The 18813-nt window shown below is 40.1% G+C and overlaps 1 protein-coding gene across 5 annotated transcripts in view; it reads right to left on the bottom strand.

The window, feature by feature from the left end:
- PRY (polycystine-related-Y) overlaps positions 1-18813 on the bottom strand; it is a 77281-nt gene that overhangs the window by 31569 nt on the left and 26899 nt on the right. The gene's annotated exons all lie outside the window — the stretch shown is intronic.

Here is an 18813-nt window from a genome sequence, read left to right as displayed (position 1 = left end):
TTTTCAGGTGGAGAAACACAAAAGAGACGACATATACTTGAGTATGGTGGTAAGAGATTAGATAAATTCAGTAGCGTTAACTAGGCGAATATTGCGGTATTTGCACTCGAGTTTCAAATTAGTGAGACATCTTCAATTTGAAAGCGAGCAAAAGCGAAATATAATAAAAGTTTCGTCTAAGGATCCCTAAAAACCACCGAGTACTTTTTAATCGATATTATTGTATATGCACTATAGAAATAAACAATCACATTTCAAGAATAAAAAAATTTGAGAAGCTGACCTTAGCGAAGACTTCGGAAAAGTCTGTGAAAATAGTGTTAAATCAAACGATCAGGAAATAACTATTTTTTTAGTAACATAACTTCGAATATCTCAAATTTCTGATCTGATGATGGTCTTGTTTATGCGTCAAGTTCGGATTCTACTCAGCAAATTACTTTTGTTCAGCTAAGCTTATCGGTCTGGAGCGCAGCCCTTATGTTTAAGCTAGTGAGTTCTATGTATGATGCGTAATAAAGCGGAAGCACTCATTTCGAGCTCCACGACTTCCCCGACTTATGATTTTAACCACTACGGGTTGTATATTTTCTGACTGCGTCGCGGGAGCTATTTTCCAGTATAGAATCTTTAGCGGCAGGATCGCTCCCCTACAAACACTGGGTGCAAGAGGTTCCTGAAACTGAGCGCTGGAAAGCGCCTTCGAGCAGTACTGATCAACAAGTACTGCTCGAACTGCCTCGCCCACCAACATTCGGAGGGCACATGTCGCAGCACCGATGGCTGCAAAAAGTGTGGCGAGAGCCACATCTGCACGAGAAGCCGCTTCGTTCATCGCCACCAGCACCTCCTTCAAAACGCACGGCGCGCCAGCGTGCTCCGCTTCGGGCGAGGGAGCCGCGGCCGTCCGTGATGACCGTCTTCAGGTCTTCGTCGCCAGCCATCGAGGCAACCCGTCCTGCGGCCTCCACTCCATCCTCGTCGCTGGCAGCGTTGCTGCACCAAAAAGTCATCCATGTGCTCCCGACGGCCTGCGTCGTGCTTGATACTGGGAAGTCGACCTTTGAGATGGGGGCCATGATTGACCCGTGCATGGCGGTCAGCTCCATTGATCGGTCGCTGGCGGCGGCGTATAGACTACCCACCGTGGACGTAGGAGAAGACGAGGTCTGCTCGGCGACCATCCGGTCCCGGACTGGCAGTTTCAGCCTCGAGGTGATTTTGAGGCTCGATCCCAGCCTCAAGATCAGAACTCCTACACGGACTCTGAGCGACGCCGCCCTGGCGAAGTTTGATGACATCCGTCTCGCTGATCCCTTGTTCCATCGTCCAGCGACAATCTCCCTCGTGTTGGGATCTGACTTGTATCCAAAGCTGATCCAACCGGGGTTCCTGAAATTGGACGAGGGATTGCCCGTCGCCCAGAGCTCCGTGCTCGGATTTTTATTTTCTGGAAGAACACCATGTGAAACAACTACAACAACAACATTCAATCAACCCCTGCCATCGGCCGCCGACGAATTATTGGTTTGACGACGGCTACAGATTTTTGGACACCATCCGCCCACTCCTTTTCAACTTTGGTAATGAAACTTCGCTTTCCAACGAAGCACGCTCCCCGATTTTTGTAGACCTGTTTAGTTAGAAATAACTTTTGTATTACTAGATTTAAAACATGAAAGGAAGCTCTTGCTGTTTGCAGAAATTGTATAAAACATTAATTAAAAATAAATTAAAATATTAACATTTACCCAAGTTATATATACTGCATTCACCTTTTTATAGCTTTACATTCAAAGTCTGGCATTTCGCTCTACGATCATTCCAATGGCAGTTATATGATATAGTCGGCCGATCCGGCCCGTTCCGACTATATAGGACTATATAGAAGATTAACAGCAAAGTTTCATTCAGATAGCTTCAAAACTGGCAGACTAGTTTCCAAATGCTCAAATAATTCCACCAATCCTCTCAATACACCTACACAGCATGACTTTTTCGCTGGCGTGTTCAACATTTCGCTGTCTCAAGTCAACCATGTGCGAAATTTCTTACAGCGCTTGCTTGATCTTTGCTTCGTCTCTGATCCTGCGAGAGTCAGTTTAGCAAGGGTGGCGCCTCTGACGCAGCTTGAAGATCCTTATCATCCAACTTTCGATGAGACTCTTGATATTGGGTGTGACGTACAGAATATTTCTGACCGTCCAGCCAATAAACTCCTATGTTTTCGCAAGACGGACTTTGAACGGCGTAATAATTTTATAAACGAGTTCAATTGGTCCGATCTATACATGTGCACTGACATGGCAGTTGCCGCTGATATTTTTTACAGTGCCATGAATTCATTTTTTACTGAATGTGTTTCGTTATATTTTCCGCCAATCTCGAAAAAACCGCCGTGGTTTACTAAAGAGTTGAGCCGACTGAAAAATAAAAAATATAGACTGTATGCTAAATTTAAATTCACCGGTTCTCAATCTGCCCTTTCATCTTATTGATCAGCTCGGTCAAACTTTACCGTGCTGAACGCGCAGTGTTATAAAAACTATTTAACTCGTTGTAGGGCCCAGTTCTCACAGGACCCAAAACAGTTTTATAATTTCGTTAACACTAAACGTAAGCCTAAAACAAATCCTTCCTCGCTTTCATTTGAAAATACTACCGCAAATAATGATCAGGCAATAGCCGATCTATTTTCGCAGTTTTTTCAAACAAGTTATGCAAACTCCTCGTATTTACACCAGACTTATTCCTACGACATACCCAAATGTTTTCTGTCCTAGCCTAAACGAAAGCTCTCTTCTTTTAGATCTTCATCGTGTCAAGCCAGTGTATTCGCCAGGTCCCGACGGAATTCCTGGCTGTGTGCTCAGGTATTGTGCCGACGCCTTATGCTATCCCTTTCTGAAATTGTTTACCTTGTCCTTAGAAATCTCCCACTTTCCCATTACTTGGAAGGAATCGTTTATTATTCCTCTCCACAAAAAAGGTAGCAAATTGGATGCCAGCAATTATAGAGGAATCTCTAAGTGGTCGGCCATCCCTAAACTTTTTGAAAACATTATCACCACTCACTTACAGCACCTTTGTAGATCAGTTATTTCTCGATGTAAACATGGTTTTATTAAGCGAAGATCAACAACAACAAATCTTTAGGCGCTCTCTTCCTATATTATAAAGGACTTCCATAATAATTTTCAGACAGACGTAATCTATACTGATTTCAGTAAAGCATTTGACTCTGTTAACCATTCTCTCCTCGTAAGAAAACTCGATTTAAAGGGTTTTCCAAGTGATCTTCTTAATTGGATCTCAAATTATCTGAATGGCAGGACGCAAAAGGTCCTCTTTAAGAATAATTTATCTAATGTTCTAAGGGTTACATCTGGCGTCCCGCAAGAAAGTCATTTGGGACTCCTATTGTTTAAATTATTTATAAATGACCTGCCCAAAGTCTTGACTAATTCCAAAATGCTTATGTACGCGGATGACGTCAAGCTTTGCGTGCAATATAATGACGTCGCCTGCCAGTCGGATTTACAAACAGATCTCAATAATTTTCAAACTTGGTGCTGTGTAAACTTATTAAATTTAAATGGCTCGAAATGCAAGCTAATGACATTCTCTCGTGTCGTTCCTAAGCTTGCTACTTACACTGCTGCTCTTTGAAAAGAATAAATTCCGTTGAGGATCTGGGCGTCCGCATGGACCTAAAACTTGACTTTATTGATCATATTTCGTCTATGGTGAATAGAGCCAGGGGTGTGCTTGGACTTATTAAACGGTGGTCAAAGGAATTCAATGACCCCTAAGTTACTAAATCCTAATATACTTCCATAGTTCGTCCTATCTTAGAATATGAATGCTGCGTTTGGAGCCCTCAGTACGGCGTCCATAGTAAACGCATTGAGTCGGTTCAAAAGAACTTTTTACTTTTCGCTCTACGCGGTTTAAATTGGGATGCAAACCAAAGATTACCTTCCTACTCTAGTAGACTTCTTTTAATAAACTTTCCGTCCTTAGCCAATCGTAGAACGATGCTAGGGATAACCTTTATTTTTAACCTTATACATGGTGATGTGGAAAGTGCTGACTTGTTGAGTCAGCTTAATTTCCATGTACCATGTAGAACTACTAGATCCTATATCCCATTAGTGTTGCAGTTGCAAGCATTGACAAGCAAAAGTACAATTTAAAAAATTGTTGGCATACTTTTAGTGCCACATTTTACAAGCATCTATAAAAATGATTTTTTTTGGTGATAACTTAAAAAAAATATTGGTTTAAAAACTACTTTTTTTTTTGTTTTTGTTGTAATAGAGACCATATTGGAAGTAAAAAACAATTGCAGTAGATTGCTTCAAAGACGTTTATGTAATTGAGACTAGAAATTTGAACTTAAGGGGCTTAAAACTTAAAAACTACTGCATTTAATGCAACAAATATATTTTTTTTCTAATAATAATATATAAATATTGTCTAAATAGTATTTAGTAAATACTCATTTCTGTAAAGTAAGATCCAAATCGAATTGCTGGTTTTTTATTTTTTATGAAAAACAAAAAAAAAGGAAATATTTTTCAACTTTGGTAGGGATTATCTTCATAAAAAAAAATATTTTCTATTACTCATTTTTGAACACATAAAATTCAATGTTTTGAGAATGTGCATGCAAAATTTCACGTCTCTAAAAAATTTATTTTAGAAGTTACAGAGTTTTGGCCAAAATATGAACTTCCTGGCCCATAGTGCACTGTAGAACCTCCTTTAAACTGCATGAACCTTATAGAGTGCTATGTGCAAATTATAATGATTTGTACACATTAATCTCTAACGTAGATACCCTCCCCAAATTAAAATCTTTAATACTAACACACTTAGTAAGCATGCAAGCTAACAATCTGGTAGCACGCCGGTAGTACTAACTAATTACTAGTACTAACACCTAACCCAAACAGGCACGTGCCTGGTGTCATACGGGCCACTTGAATGTACTGACCTTAGTGCATCAACGTCCAAGAAGAATATGAATGATGAAGTACTTTTACTTGTGCAGCATGACTGGAAGGCGGTAAAAACGGGTTTGCTGTTACATGGGACTTATCGCATAATAAGCCAGATGTTTCGTTTTTATACCCTTGCAGGGTATTAAAGTTTCAGTCAGAACGCAACGCTTTGAAGGGGACACCTCCGACCAGTATATACATATATTCTTGATCAGCTTCAACAGCCGAGTCCATCTAGCCATGCCCGTCTGTCCGTTTCTACGCAAACTAGTCTCTAAGTTTTTAAGCTATCTGAATGAAACTTTGTAGTTAGTCTTCTATATACTCTCACTCAAGGGCCGGATCGGACGACTATACCATATAGCTGCCATAGGAATGATCGGAAAATTTTTACAAAAAAAATTTTAGCTTTTTCAGTTTTCAATAGAATTGGATCAAATTTGAGAAATGGCCATTTTACTACACTTTACCATTTTTTCATAAAATTTTATGAAAATCGGACTACTATATCATATAGCTCCCATAGGAACGATCGAGAATTAAATACAATTAAATTTATAACTTTTTCAGTGTTCAGCTGATATTCAAATTTGAGGTATAGCCATTTTATATAAATCTTAAATTTTGTGTCAAATTTCATGAAAATCGGACGACTATATCATATAGGTGCCATACAAACGATCGTTTGATGTGGAGGAAAAATGCAAATCTGTGAATGTAAAACTGAAAATATAATATGTATAGGTGAATGAAATGAAAGCAGGTATTACTACATTGTTTTTTAACATTAATATATATATTTTATATTGTATGGAAGGAATCCAGGAAGTCATCGAGGTTCTATCTGCAAGGGTATATAAACTTCGGCGTGCCAAAGTTAGCTTAATTTCTTGTTTCATATCATCTTAAAAATATGTTACTTTTTCAATTAAAATTATGCATAAAATAATACAAATAAACAAATTAAAAATAGCTCTTATATTAATAATACAAAATAAATTAAAAATAATAATAATACAATAATAATAATAATAATAATTAACATAAACAATTAAATATTAAGGTATTGAAAAGCGCTTGGACCACATTCTAAGACGTCTTCATTCCTTTTCCTTTTTTTGTTTTGCGACTCCAAATTTTTTGCGCAACGAAGGCTTTTAGTCAAGAGTTTGGCGGGTGGCTCCGTTGCATCAACTTGACTTATTGCATCTGAAAAAGGAAAATATGGAAAACAAATCGAAATCAAAATCTAAAAAAAAAATACATAATTACCTAAGAGTGCAGAGTTTCGGGAGTTCCGAAGCTCGGTTTGTGGAGGTCATATCAATTCATGAACGCCCGCTTTGTTCGACCTGGCAAGCGCAGCGGGCCAGAGGGGGTTTGGGGCTTTGAAAACAGGTCGACCGCAGCTTCGCCCCAAAACTGCGGCAAGGCCACTTACGACCCAGGGTTGCCTGGCCCTGGGAAGGCTCCGTGCAGACACAGCTTGGAATTACCCCTCAGCTGCGAACTTGGAAGTCAGTGTGCACGGGTCGCATCACACACCTGACTTGAGGGGAGGCTTGATTATAGACAGTGTAATTTTGAAGCATACAGATATGTATATTCATATTTATTAAGCCTGCATTCGTTGAAGCTCAAGCTTATTCCATTTAAGAGAGCCAGTGAAAAAAACGGATACTTCTTCCAGGGGAAAATTGCCGGGTTTTCAAATGAATCTGCTTAGTCAGAATTGTATGCTGGCAATATCATGTTTGGCCGACAGCATCTGAGACACTGTAAATATGCTGTCGTCACCCTCCATAACAATTTGGCATACGAAAACAGCTGTTTTCTCTATTCGGCTTCAATATTGGCAACACAACGCTTCCAGTACCGTCGACCGAAATTTTGTTAATGTTTTTTATTCTTGAGGCGTATGTTTTAATATGAGCTTCTATGCAATACATGCAGAAAAATTCATCCAATCCTATATCGAGAATGCACCCAGCCAATTCGCCCTCATATTTCTTTAGGTATAAGGATGAAATTGTATCACGATCCTTGGTGATACCTAGGTGCCTGTAAGTCGCCTCTTCTCGAAGTTTGCGGAAAGTTGGTAGCTTGGGTATATTATGCTCGTTTTTTATTATGGGGAATACCGCGTGTATCTGGTACGGAAATAGATATCGAAATTCCGCACTGCTCATCTGGTTCCACAAGGCATCGTCTTTTTAAAATTGAACTGCATTCATTGCAATATCCCTTAATTTTCAACCAGATATTGTCCATCTTATCCGAATTTTTCGCTTTTTTGAAGTTGAAGGCACATGGAAGAGAATTTTTTTCACATAGCAAAATTGCTATGGTATCCATTCAGATATGTTGCATATAGCTCCGTGATCTCAAGAACTTTTTTTATGCACTTCAGGAGCAATTGATCTCCACATTTTTTCGTCCAATTCCACTTTAATGTACAGAATGGGCAGCGGTCCATTTTTTGATGCTTGGACGATCTGGAACTCTTGGTCATCTTCAGGAAATGTGTTGTTAAAAGTGGAGTCAGTGCTATTATTAGCAGTGGTATCCAACTGCTGTATTCCACATAGTTCATTCACCACAGTTAAGATATTATTCCGATTGACCCTGACCCTGGCATAGAAATTGAGTGTTTTTGCGCTTAGTACTCCTTATAAATGTTTACTGGCTTCAAGCCACAAACGGTAGTTTCTAGGCTTTAGCGCTCCAGTTTCCATAAAAATATACAATCTGCAAAGTGCATCCACTAAGGCGGGCACGTTAACTTGTGGCTTGGAAGGCATTGTTTTGGTATCACTTAATTATAATTAATTCCACATAGAGTTCTCCCAGACGATTCTCTCTTTTAATTTGGGAAGACTATCTACGTCGGATATTAGTGTGTACAAATCATTTTAATTTGCACATAAGACTCAGAAAGGCTCATGCAGATCGATGGAGGTTCTACAGTGGCGCATAAGATAAGTGGTATATTAGATCTAGTAATTCTGCGTGGCACGTGGAAATTGAGCTGACTCAACAAGTCAGCACTTTCCACATTACCATGGATAAGGTTATATATAAAGGTTATTCTTAGCATCGTTGTACGATTGGCTAAGGACGGTAAGTTTATTAAAAGGAGTCTATTTGAATAGGAAGGTAATCTTTGGTTTGCATCCCAATTTAAACCGCGTAGAGGGAAAAGAAAATAGTTCTTTTGAACTGACTCGATGCGTTTACTATGGATGTTTACTACTGAGGGCTCCAAACGCAGCATCTATATTCTAAGATAGGACGAACTAAAGAGGTATATAAGGATTTAGTGACAGGGGTCATTGAATTCCTTCGACCACCGTTTAATAAGTCCAAGCACACCCCTGGCTCTATTCACCATAGACGAAATATGATCAATAAAGTCAAGTTTTGGGTCCAAGCGGACGCCCAGATCATCAACGGAATTTATTCTTTTCAAAGAGCAGCACTTCAGCGTGTAAGTAGCAAGCTTATGAACGACACGAGAGAATTTCATTAGTTTGCATTTCGAGCCGTTTAAGTTTAATAAGTTTACACGGTACCAAGTTTGAAAGTTATTGAAATCTGTTTTTGAATCCGACTGGCAGGCGACGTCATTGTATTGCACGCAAAGCTTGACGTCATCCGCGTACATAAGCACTCTGGAGTTTGTCAAGACTTTGGGCAGGTCATTTATAAATAATGTAAACAATAAGGGTCCCAAATGGGTGCCTTGCGGGACGCCAGATGTAACCCTTAGAACATTAGATAAATTATTCTTAAAGAGGACCTTTTGCGTCCTGCCATTCAGATAATTTGAGATCCAATTAAGAAGATCACTTGGAAAACCCTTTAAATCGAGTTTTCTTACGAGGAGAGAATGGTTAACAGAGTCAAATGCTTTACTGATATCAGTATAGATTACGTCTGTCTGAAAATTATTATGGAAGCCCTTTATAATATAGGAAAAGAGTTCCAAAAGATTTGTTGTTGTTGATCTTCGCTTAATAAAACCATGTTTACATCGAGAAATAACTGATCTACAAAGGTGCTGTAAGAGAGGGGTGATAATGTTTTCAAAAAGTTTAGGGATGGCCGACCACTTAGAGATTCCTCTATAATTGCTGGCATCCAATTTGCTACCTTTTTTGTGGAGAGGAATAATAAACGATTCCTTCCAAATAATGGGTCAGTGGGAGGTTTCTAAGGACAAGGTAAACAATTTCAGAAAGGGATAGCATAAGGCGTCGGCACAATACCTGAGCACACAGCCAGGAATTCCGTCGGGACCTGGCGAATACACTGTCTTGACACGATGAAGATCTAAAAGAAGAGAGCTTTCGTTTAGGCTAGGACAGAAAACATTTGGGTATGTCGTAGGAATAAGTCTGGTGTAAATACGAGGAGTTTGCATAAGTTGTTTGAAAAAACTGCGAAAATAGATCGGCTATTGCCTGATCATTATTTGCGGTAGTATTTTCAAATGAAAGCGAGGAAGGATTTGTTTTCGGCTTACGTTTAGTGTTAACGAAATTATAAAACTGTTTTGGGTCCTGTGAGAACTGGGCCCTACAACGAGTTAAATAGTTTTTATAACACTGCGCGTTCAGCACGGTAAAGTTTGACCGAGCTGACAAATAAGATGAAAGGGCAGATTGAGAACCGGTGAATTTAAATTTAGCATACAGTCTATATTTTTTATTTTTCAGTCGGCTCAACTCTTTAGTAAACCACGGCGGTTTATTCGAACAATTGAACTCGTTTATAAAATTATTCAGCCGTTCAAAGTCCGTCTTGCGAAAACATAGGAGTTTATTGGCTGGACGGTCAGAAATATTCTGTACGTCACACCCAATATCAAGAGTCTCATCGAAAGTTGGATGATAAGGATCTTCAAGCTGCGTCAGAGGCGCCACCCTTGCTAAACTGACTCTCGCAGGATCAGAGACGAAGCAAAGATCAAGCAAGCGCTGTAAGAAATTTGGCACATGGTTGACTTGAGACAGCGAAATGTTGGACACGCCAGCGATAAAGTCATGTTGTGTAGGTGTATGGAGAGTATTGGTGGAATTATTTGAGCACCAAATAGCACCAGGGATATTAAAATCTCCTAGAACTACCAACTGGTCTCTATCCAAAAGTCTACTGGAAACCATCTGAATAGCGGAAAGGTGATTCCAATAAATAGGAAGTTCCGACAGTGGAGGTATGTAGGAACAGGTAATAAAAATGGAGCTACCTTTCATAGAAAGCTTCACACAGAGGAATTCAACATCGTTGCATTCCTCGAAGGTTAATAATTCTGACGTGAGTGAGGAGTCCACCGCTATAAGAACTCCACCCCCGCGTCTGATAGGGCGATCTAGCCGATATACCGTAAACACTGCTGGAAAAACTTCGGAGCTCAGAATCTTCGGCTTTAACCAGGTTTCTGTGAGCACAATAACCTGAGATGCAAACGAAAGGCTATCAGAATACAAGTTAGGAAGATTACTACGTAATCCTCTTGCATTCTGATAGGAAATACCTAAGGAGTAGGTTAGTTTTTTGGGTCGGGATTGGAAGACGTAGAAGGCGCAGTGGTATCATCAGGCCTGGGAAGAGTTATTCCTACAGGCCGCTTTTTCTTTTTCTTCGCCTCGAACTCCTTAACAACGATGTACTCTGGCCACAAGTTGGGAGAGCAAATAGTGTTAAAGAGCTCGTTAGGGACATTTATTTTGAAAGATGAAATGTCCCTTGCGTAAGAAAATTTGAACTTTTCCACCTTTATCTTAATTTTTTCGGCTCTGGTTTTGTCTTGTATAAAGGCGAGAACATCTTCCGATGTTTGATCAGAGGAGAGCCGCGAGACAAAAATATGTCTCGTCGGTGGAACCGCTATATTTGCGACCCCCCCAGGGGACAACACAGAAATCACCGGCGGTACGGCCACTCCCGCTGCACATTCGGGTACCGGAATCTTTTCTAGCGCTCGATCTCAGCACTCTTGGAATTAATGCTTAGGTCGAGGGCTGTGCCGAGGGAGACTGCTGCTAAGAGCCCGTTGCAGGTACCCACCAATAGCATTTTTTTGCGCCTAGGAGACTCATTTAATAGCGTAAGGCTATTAAAATGGGTGTCCAGCGCCAAGAACATATCAAGAGTTTTACGAAAATTCGTTAAAATGCCCTTAAAACCGCTTTTGGTTTGCCGCATGAAAGACATCATCTCCCTTTCTACATCGCGACAGGCCTCACAACAGTAACGCAGGCCGATGTTTTTTTTACATCGTCCACCGTCCGAGCTGAAACTCCAATACACTTGGCGTGCATAACGTTGCAGCCGATTGTAAGGTCACCTGCAGCAATTGCCTTTTTGCAGGTTTTGACGAAACAGACAATATTTCCGGACATTATAAGGACTAACCACTGTACTTGTACTTGGAAAAAAAAAACAACAGAGCTATAAGGAAAAAAGTGAAGAGTCACAGCGAGAGCGAGAGGGCGGGAGAGCGAATGAGATCGAATAAGATAAGAAGTGCAGCGGCACAGCTAAAGCGAGAGAGTGGAAGAGCGAGGGAGATAAGTAGATAAAACGTTTAGCTGTTGCGACGGCGCAAACAGAAGCTAGACGAAGAAGGCACAAAAAGGAATGCAAAATATGCAAAAGCTAGCACTAGCAGCACAACTAAATTGGAAAATAAAACCAATTATATACACAAATTAGAATAGCTGCATGCACACGCGAAGTGAACGAGAAGTTATTAACACAAATTAGAAAATTTAAGTTCACCCCGGTGGTTAGATTCAAACTTTAATACAAAACAAGAGAGGAAAGATAAAATGATACAAACACAATAATTAAAGCTTACATAAAGTACAAGTATTATCTAAGGATAAATATCGAAGTGGTTCTTATACAAGATTGCAAAAAAATATAAAATAAGAAATTACGATTTATTTTTTCTGTAGTTGTTTACTTAAAATTTTATTTTAAATTACTCTCACTTTTAAGATTTTGTTCACTCATCCGAAACAAAACTTACTCATCTTCTCCATCGGCGAAAGATCAATCTATCTCGACGATTAGCTGAAATAGTTAGGGTTTCGGCAAGCCACTAGGTTTAACCTGGATCTACTCTATCATTATTTTATTATTATTCGACCATTATTTTCTTGAAAATTGTATTATAAATAAGGTATGATAAGAAATTGTTTAAGTATAAAACTATCTTAAATCGTTTGCCCACCCCTTAAAACTAATCATAATTGTTTGTCCACCCCTAAATTTTAAATATTTTTAAGAAAAACAAAAGTAGTTTATTATTACTATAATATTTTTTTATTTATAAATAAATAATAAATTATAAATAAAATAATTAATAAAGTTCTTTGTATTTAATGCAATGTTTTTTTGTCCCAAAATTAAAACTATTTCATTTGAACAAAAAATAAATTCTTTAATTTATAGTAATAATATAAAAATATTTAACTTCATTTGTCCTCGTATAAATAATGATATGGATTGTCATTTCCGTATTTAAAGATGTAAATTTCCTCCATTGCCTGCACATATCGTTATGAATTTCCCAAGAGCCTGTAATTCTTCGGAAATAAGGAATGTAATGGCCGATCCCACCATCTGAAGCTGGAATAAATTGTATGGCAGCACTCAAAACGAATTTTTTCCTGTATCAAAATTTCAGTCGGTAATTGGACAATCTTGCCGTTCTTGGTACGCCCGAATTATATATTCGATGAAACGCATCCATTACAAATTCTATGTCAATAATGACATGTGGTCCAGGCTCTCTTTTAAGGATCTGTTTTCCACTACATTGTTTGCATTTTTCCTTCGTCTTCTCAAAGAATTTATTAACAAAGGAAAGTAGTACATTGTGAACTTCTAGTTGACCAACTTTTTCGGGATATGTAAGTTTCAGGCGATGGTGAAACGATCCGTTGTTCTTGCAATCCTTACCCTCCCTGTTTTTATGAGATCGGCGATTCGAAGAACTTGATATTCCATTTAAGGTTTGATCGATAAAAGTTCCTATATTCGAGTCGCATTGCACTATCTGCTGTTTTTCATCGAAAAAACTTTTAAGTCTGTAGAGACTATATGAGACTCCCTCGAGTGCATATTTTTTAACCAGTGCTTTTGCTAAATTATTGTTGAAGCAGTTATCCAATTCGTTTTTGTAATACGAATTATCCAAATAAGCGATCGTTAATATTTCCACCAAAGAATCAAATGGGCAAGTATTTTTAAATTGAAGTAATTGGTTGCCAATCCAGACAGGTTCCTTTGCACCGCCATTTTGCTATAATTCGTCTCTTTTCCGTCGAAGAGGCCGATTATAAATTAATTTAACATTAGAGCATTTTTTAAGTTAAACCCTTTGTTTTGCTGCAATTTCTTTTCTATTTTCCTTCTTTTTTTTTCTGTCAAGTCTCCTGTCTGACAAATATTTCCATTTTCATTTTCTTCGACATAAGATTCTGGAGGCTTTATTGTATTGTTTTTAACCTTCCAGTGTTCTTCCTTTAATAGGTATTCCACATCGTTGTCATCATCGTGATCATCCTCTAAATGTCCTTTACTTTCACCTATGTATTTTTTGTCAATAGGATTTTCCTTAAAAAAAACTGGTCATATTTTGATATTTGCGTTTCACCGCTGCTCGCTCCAGCTTGCAGACAGATTCGATGCAGCGAATATGTTGGACCACAAACTTATCTGCGAGCTCTGGGTCTCCTTGGGATCTCCCCGCCGTGGACTAGCCTAATCTTAAGGCCAGCCCATGTGTCGCTGATCTTAGCCACACACTCCGCCAGGAAGCTTCGGGAGAACCCGTCGTCGCACCTGATGACCCGGTGCCCTCTGACCACGTCTGAGGAGTCGAAGGAGGGGATGGGGCCGGTCGGCATGCTAACCAACCTGTCGGTCACCATGTCGGCCAATTTAGCCTCGATCTCCTCCCACTTCTCCGACAGCAGGCGACCGTCGTCATGGAGCTCGTCCACCAGTGCCATAGCCAGACTGTCTCTGGCCACCTCGCTAAACTTCTTTGCCTGGCTGACAAAGTTCGTCGATCGCGGCTTACCCTGTGGGTCCTTCGCTCTCTTAGGTGCGCTTTCGCTCACTTCCTGTGAGCGAATACGCTTTACCTTCGAGGTCTGGAACGCCGCCGGGTTTGCCGCTTTGTAATTCTCATATTCCGCGATCTCCGCAAGGAATTTGGCCTGGTCCTCGGCATTCCGAGGGTCAGTTTTGCCCTCAGCCTCGTTCTTGGCAATCTTGCCGAGAACGAAGCGGGCTCTGTTAACCCTCGCTCGTCTCTGATGGTGAGACAATTTCGCTATCTCTGAGGTGGTGCTCAGCTGAGCCCCACCTGTGTGTTTCGATTGGGGAGTGCTACTCGCCCTCCCCTCGGATTGCGACTCTTCTTCGTCGGTCTCCGATACAATGTGAGATGCAGCGACCAGTCTCAGCCTCTGCATCTCCTTCTCGTCCTTCGTTGACAGTTTTTTTCTCCCAGGAGTTCCGAAGCTCGGTTTGAAGTATTCATTGCATATCATGAACGCCCGCTTTGTTCGACCTGGCAAGCGCAGCGGGCCAGAGGGGGTTTGGGGCTTTGAAAACAGGTCGACCGCAGCTTCGCCCCAAAACTGCGGCAAGCCCACTTACGACCCAGGGTTGCCTGGCCCTGGGAAGGCTTCGTGCAGACACAGCTTGGAATTACCCCTCAGCTGCGAACTTGGAAGTCAGTGTGCACGGGTCGCATCACACACCTGACTTGAGGGGAGGCTTGATTATAGACAGCCTAAGTCCGCCCGACTACAATTGGTCAGCATCTCCGGTCGAGCCTCGACTGGGGACCTGCTTCCAGCCGCCCTCGCTTGGAGAGTATAGTTGCACTACCGATGGTGTACACAGTTACGGCAGATGACACAGTCATCCGTTGATCCCCCTGTGCACCCTATCGGCTGACGGCCCTTCCTGTAAATAATCATCATTATTCACGGTCCGGAGCAGTGAATGTGGCGATTTGGGTGAGCAGATAGTTTTCATTTCTGTAGCTCGATAAGTATTCTCTAGTTTCATCTTCTCCAGAAGAATTGCTCAGTGAAAAATCAATACGGACTGAATTAATTCCTTATATGACTCCAGTGTCTCACATGTTGTTGCTTACATAAAAATCCTTTAAATTCTGCAATTTTAATTTAAAAACGTTTTTTCTGCATGTCATCTTTGTTAGGTGAGCAATGTCGAGGCGAATGTAGTGTTGAGGCAGTGTAATTTTGAATCATACATATATGTATATACATATTTATTAAGCCTGCATTCGTTGATGCTCAAGCTTATTCCATTTAAGAGAGCCAGTGAAAAAAACGGATACTTCTTCCAGGGGAAAATTACTGGGTTATCAAATGAATCTGCTTAGTCAGAATTGTATGCTGGCAATATCATGTTTGGCCGACAGCATCTGAGACACTGTAAATATGCTGTCGTCACCCTCCATAACAATTTGGCATACGAAAACAGCTGTTTTCTCCATTCGGCTTCAATATTGGCAACACAACGCTTCCAGTACCGTCGACCGAAATTTTGTTAATGTTTTTTATTCTTGAGGCGTATGTTTTAATTTGAGCTTCTATGCAATACATGCAGAAAAATTCATCCAATCCTATATCGAGAATGCACCCAGCCAATTCGCCCTCATATTTCTTTAGGTATAAGGATGAAATTGTATCACGATCCTTGGTGATACCTAGGTGCCTGTAAGTCGCCTCTTCTCGAAGTTTGCGGAAAGTTGGTAGCTTGGGTATATTATGCTCGTTTTTTATTATGGGGAATACCGCGTGTATCTGGTACGGAAATAGATATCGAAATTCCGCACTGCTCATCTGGTTCCACAAGGCATCGTCTTTTTAAAATTGAACTGCATTCATTGCAATATCCCTTAATTTTCAACCAGATATTGTCCATCTTATCCGAAATTTTCGCTTTTTTGAAGTTGAAGGCACATGGAAGAGAATTTTTTTCACATAGCAAAATGGCTACGGTATCCATTCAGATATGTTGCATATAGCTCCGTGATCTCAAGAACTTTTTTTATGCACTTCAGGAGCAATTGATCTCCACATTTTTTCGTCCAATTCCACTTTAATGTACAGAATGGTCAGCGGTCCATTTTTTGATGCTTGGACGATCTGGAACTCTTGGTCATCTTCAGGAAATGTGTTGTTAAAAGTGGAGTCAGTGCTATTATTAGCAGTGGTATCCAACTGCTGTATTCCACATAGTTCATTCACCACAGTTAAGATATTATTCCGATTGACCCTGACCCTGGCATAGAAATTGAGTGTTTTTGCGCTTAGTACTCCTTATAAATGTTTACTGGCTTCAAGCCACAAACGGTAGTTTCTAGGCTTTAGCGCTCCAGTTTCCATAAAAATATACAATCTGCAAAGTGCATCCACTAAGGCGGGCACGTTAACTTGTGGCTTGGAAGGCATTGTTTTGGTATCACTTAATTATAATTAATTCCACATAGAGTTCTCCCAGACGATTCTCTCTTTTAATTTGGGAAGACTATCTACGTCGGATATTAGTGTGTACAAATCATTTTAATTTGCACATAAGACTCAGAAAGGCTCATGCAGATCGATGGAGGTTCTACAGTGGCGCATAAGATAAGTGGTATATTAGATCTAGTAATTCTGCGTGGCACGTGGAAATTGAGCTGACTCAACAAGTCAGCACTTTCCACATTACCATGGATAAGGTTATATATAAAGGTTATTCTTAGCATCGTTGTACGATTGGCTAAGGACGGTAAGTTTATTAAAAGGAGTCTATTTGAATAGGAAGGTAATCTTTGGTTTGCATCCCAATTTAAACCGCGTAGAGGGAAAAGAAAATAGTTCTTTTGAACTGACTCGATGCGTTTACTATGGATGTTTACTACTGAGGGCTCCAGACGCAGCATCTATATTCTAATATAGGACGAACTAAAGAGGTATATAAGGATTTAGTGACAGGGGTCATTGAATTCCTTCGACCACCGTTTAATAAGTCCAAGCACACCCCTGGCTCTATTCACCATAGACGAAATATGATCAATAAAGTCAAGTTTTGGGTCCAAGCGGACGCCCAGATCATCAACGGAATTTATTCTTTTCAAAGAGCAGCAGTTCAGCGTGTAAGTAGCAAGCTTATAAACGACACGAGAGAATTTCATTAGTTTGCATTTCGAGCCGTTTAAGTTTAATAAGTTTACACGGTACCAAGTTTGAAAGTTATTGAAATCTGTTTTTGAATCCGACTGGCAGGCGACGTCATTGTATTGCACGCAAAGCTTGACGTCATCCGCGTACATAAGCACTCTGGAGATTGTCAAGACTTTGGGCAGGTCATTTATAAATAATGTAAACAATAAGGGTCCCAAATGGGTTCCTTGCGGGACGCCAGATGTAACCCTTAGAACATTAGATAAATTATTCTTAAAGAGGACCTTTTGCGTCCTGCCATTCAGATAATTTGAGATCAAATTAAGAAGATCACTTGGAAAACCCTTTAAATCGAGTTTTCTTACGAGGAGAGAATGGTTAACAGAGTCAAATGCTTTACTGATATCAGTATAGATTACGTCTGTCTGAAAATTATTATGGAAGCCCTTTATAATATAGGAAGAGAGCGCCTAAAGATTTGTTGTTGTTGATCTTCGCTTAATAAAACCATGTTTACATCAAGAAATAACTGATCTACAAAGGTACTGTAAGAGAGGGGTGATAATGTTTTCAAAAAGTTTAGGGATGGCCGACCACTTAGAGATTCCTCTATAATTGCTGGCATCCAATTTGCTACCTTTTTTGTGGAGAGGAATAATAAACGATTCCTTCCAAATAATGGGACAGTGGGAGGTTTCTAAGGACAAGGTAAACAATTTCAGAAAGGAATAGCACAGGGCATCGGCACAATACATGAGCACACAGCCAGGAATTCCGTCGGGACCTGGCGAATACACTGGCTTGACACGATGAAGATCTTAAAGAAGAGAGCTTTCGTTTAGGCTAGGACAGAAAAAATTTGGGTATGTCGTAGGAATAAGTCTGGTGTAAATACGAGGAGTTTGCATAACTTGTTTGAAAAACCTGCGAAAATAGATCGGCTATTGCCTGATCATTATTTGCGGTAGTATTTTCAAATGAAAGCGAGGAAGGATTGGTTTTTGGCTTACGTTTAGTGTTAACAAATTTATAAAACAGTTTTGGGTCCTGTGAGAACTGGGCCCTACAACGAGTTAAATAGTTTTTATAACACTGCGCGTTCAGCACGGTAAAGTTTGACCGAGCTGATAAATAAGATGAAAGGGCAGATTGAGAACCGGTGAATTTAAATTTAGCATACAGTCTATATTTTTTATTTTTAAGTCGGCTCAACTCTTTAGTAAACCACGGCGGTTTATTCGAACAATTGAACTCGTTTATAAAATTATTCAGCCGTTCAAAGTCCGTCTTGCGAAAACATAGGAGTTTATTGGCTGGACGGTCAGAAATATTCTGTACGTCACACCCAATATCAAGAGTCTCATCGAAAGTTGGATGATAAGGATCTTCAAGCTGCGTCAGAGGCGCCACCCTTGCTAAACTGACTCTCGCAGAATCAGAGACGAAGCAAAGATCAAGCAAGCGCTGTAAGAAATTTCGCACATGGTTGACTTGAGACAGCGAAATGTTGAACACGCCAGCGATAAAGTCATGTTGTGTAGGTGTATGGAGAGTATTGGTGGAATTATTTGAGCACCAAA

This window comes from Drosophila serrata, unplaced genomic scaffold, assembly GCF_035046125.1.
Source record: "Drosophila serrata isolate PLE 108 unplaced genomic scaffold, ASM3504612v1 contig_293, whole genome shotgun sequence".
NCBI lineage: Eukaryota > Metazoa > Arthropoda > Insecta > Diptera > Drosophilidae > Drosophila > Drosophila serrata.
The sequence above is the reverse complement of the archived record's forward strand: the minus strand, read 5'-3'. Positions and strand labels throughout refer to the sequence as shown.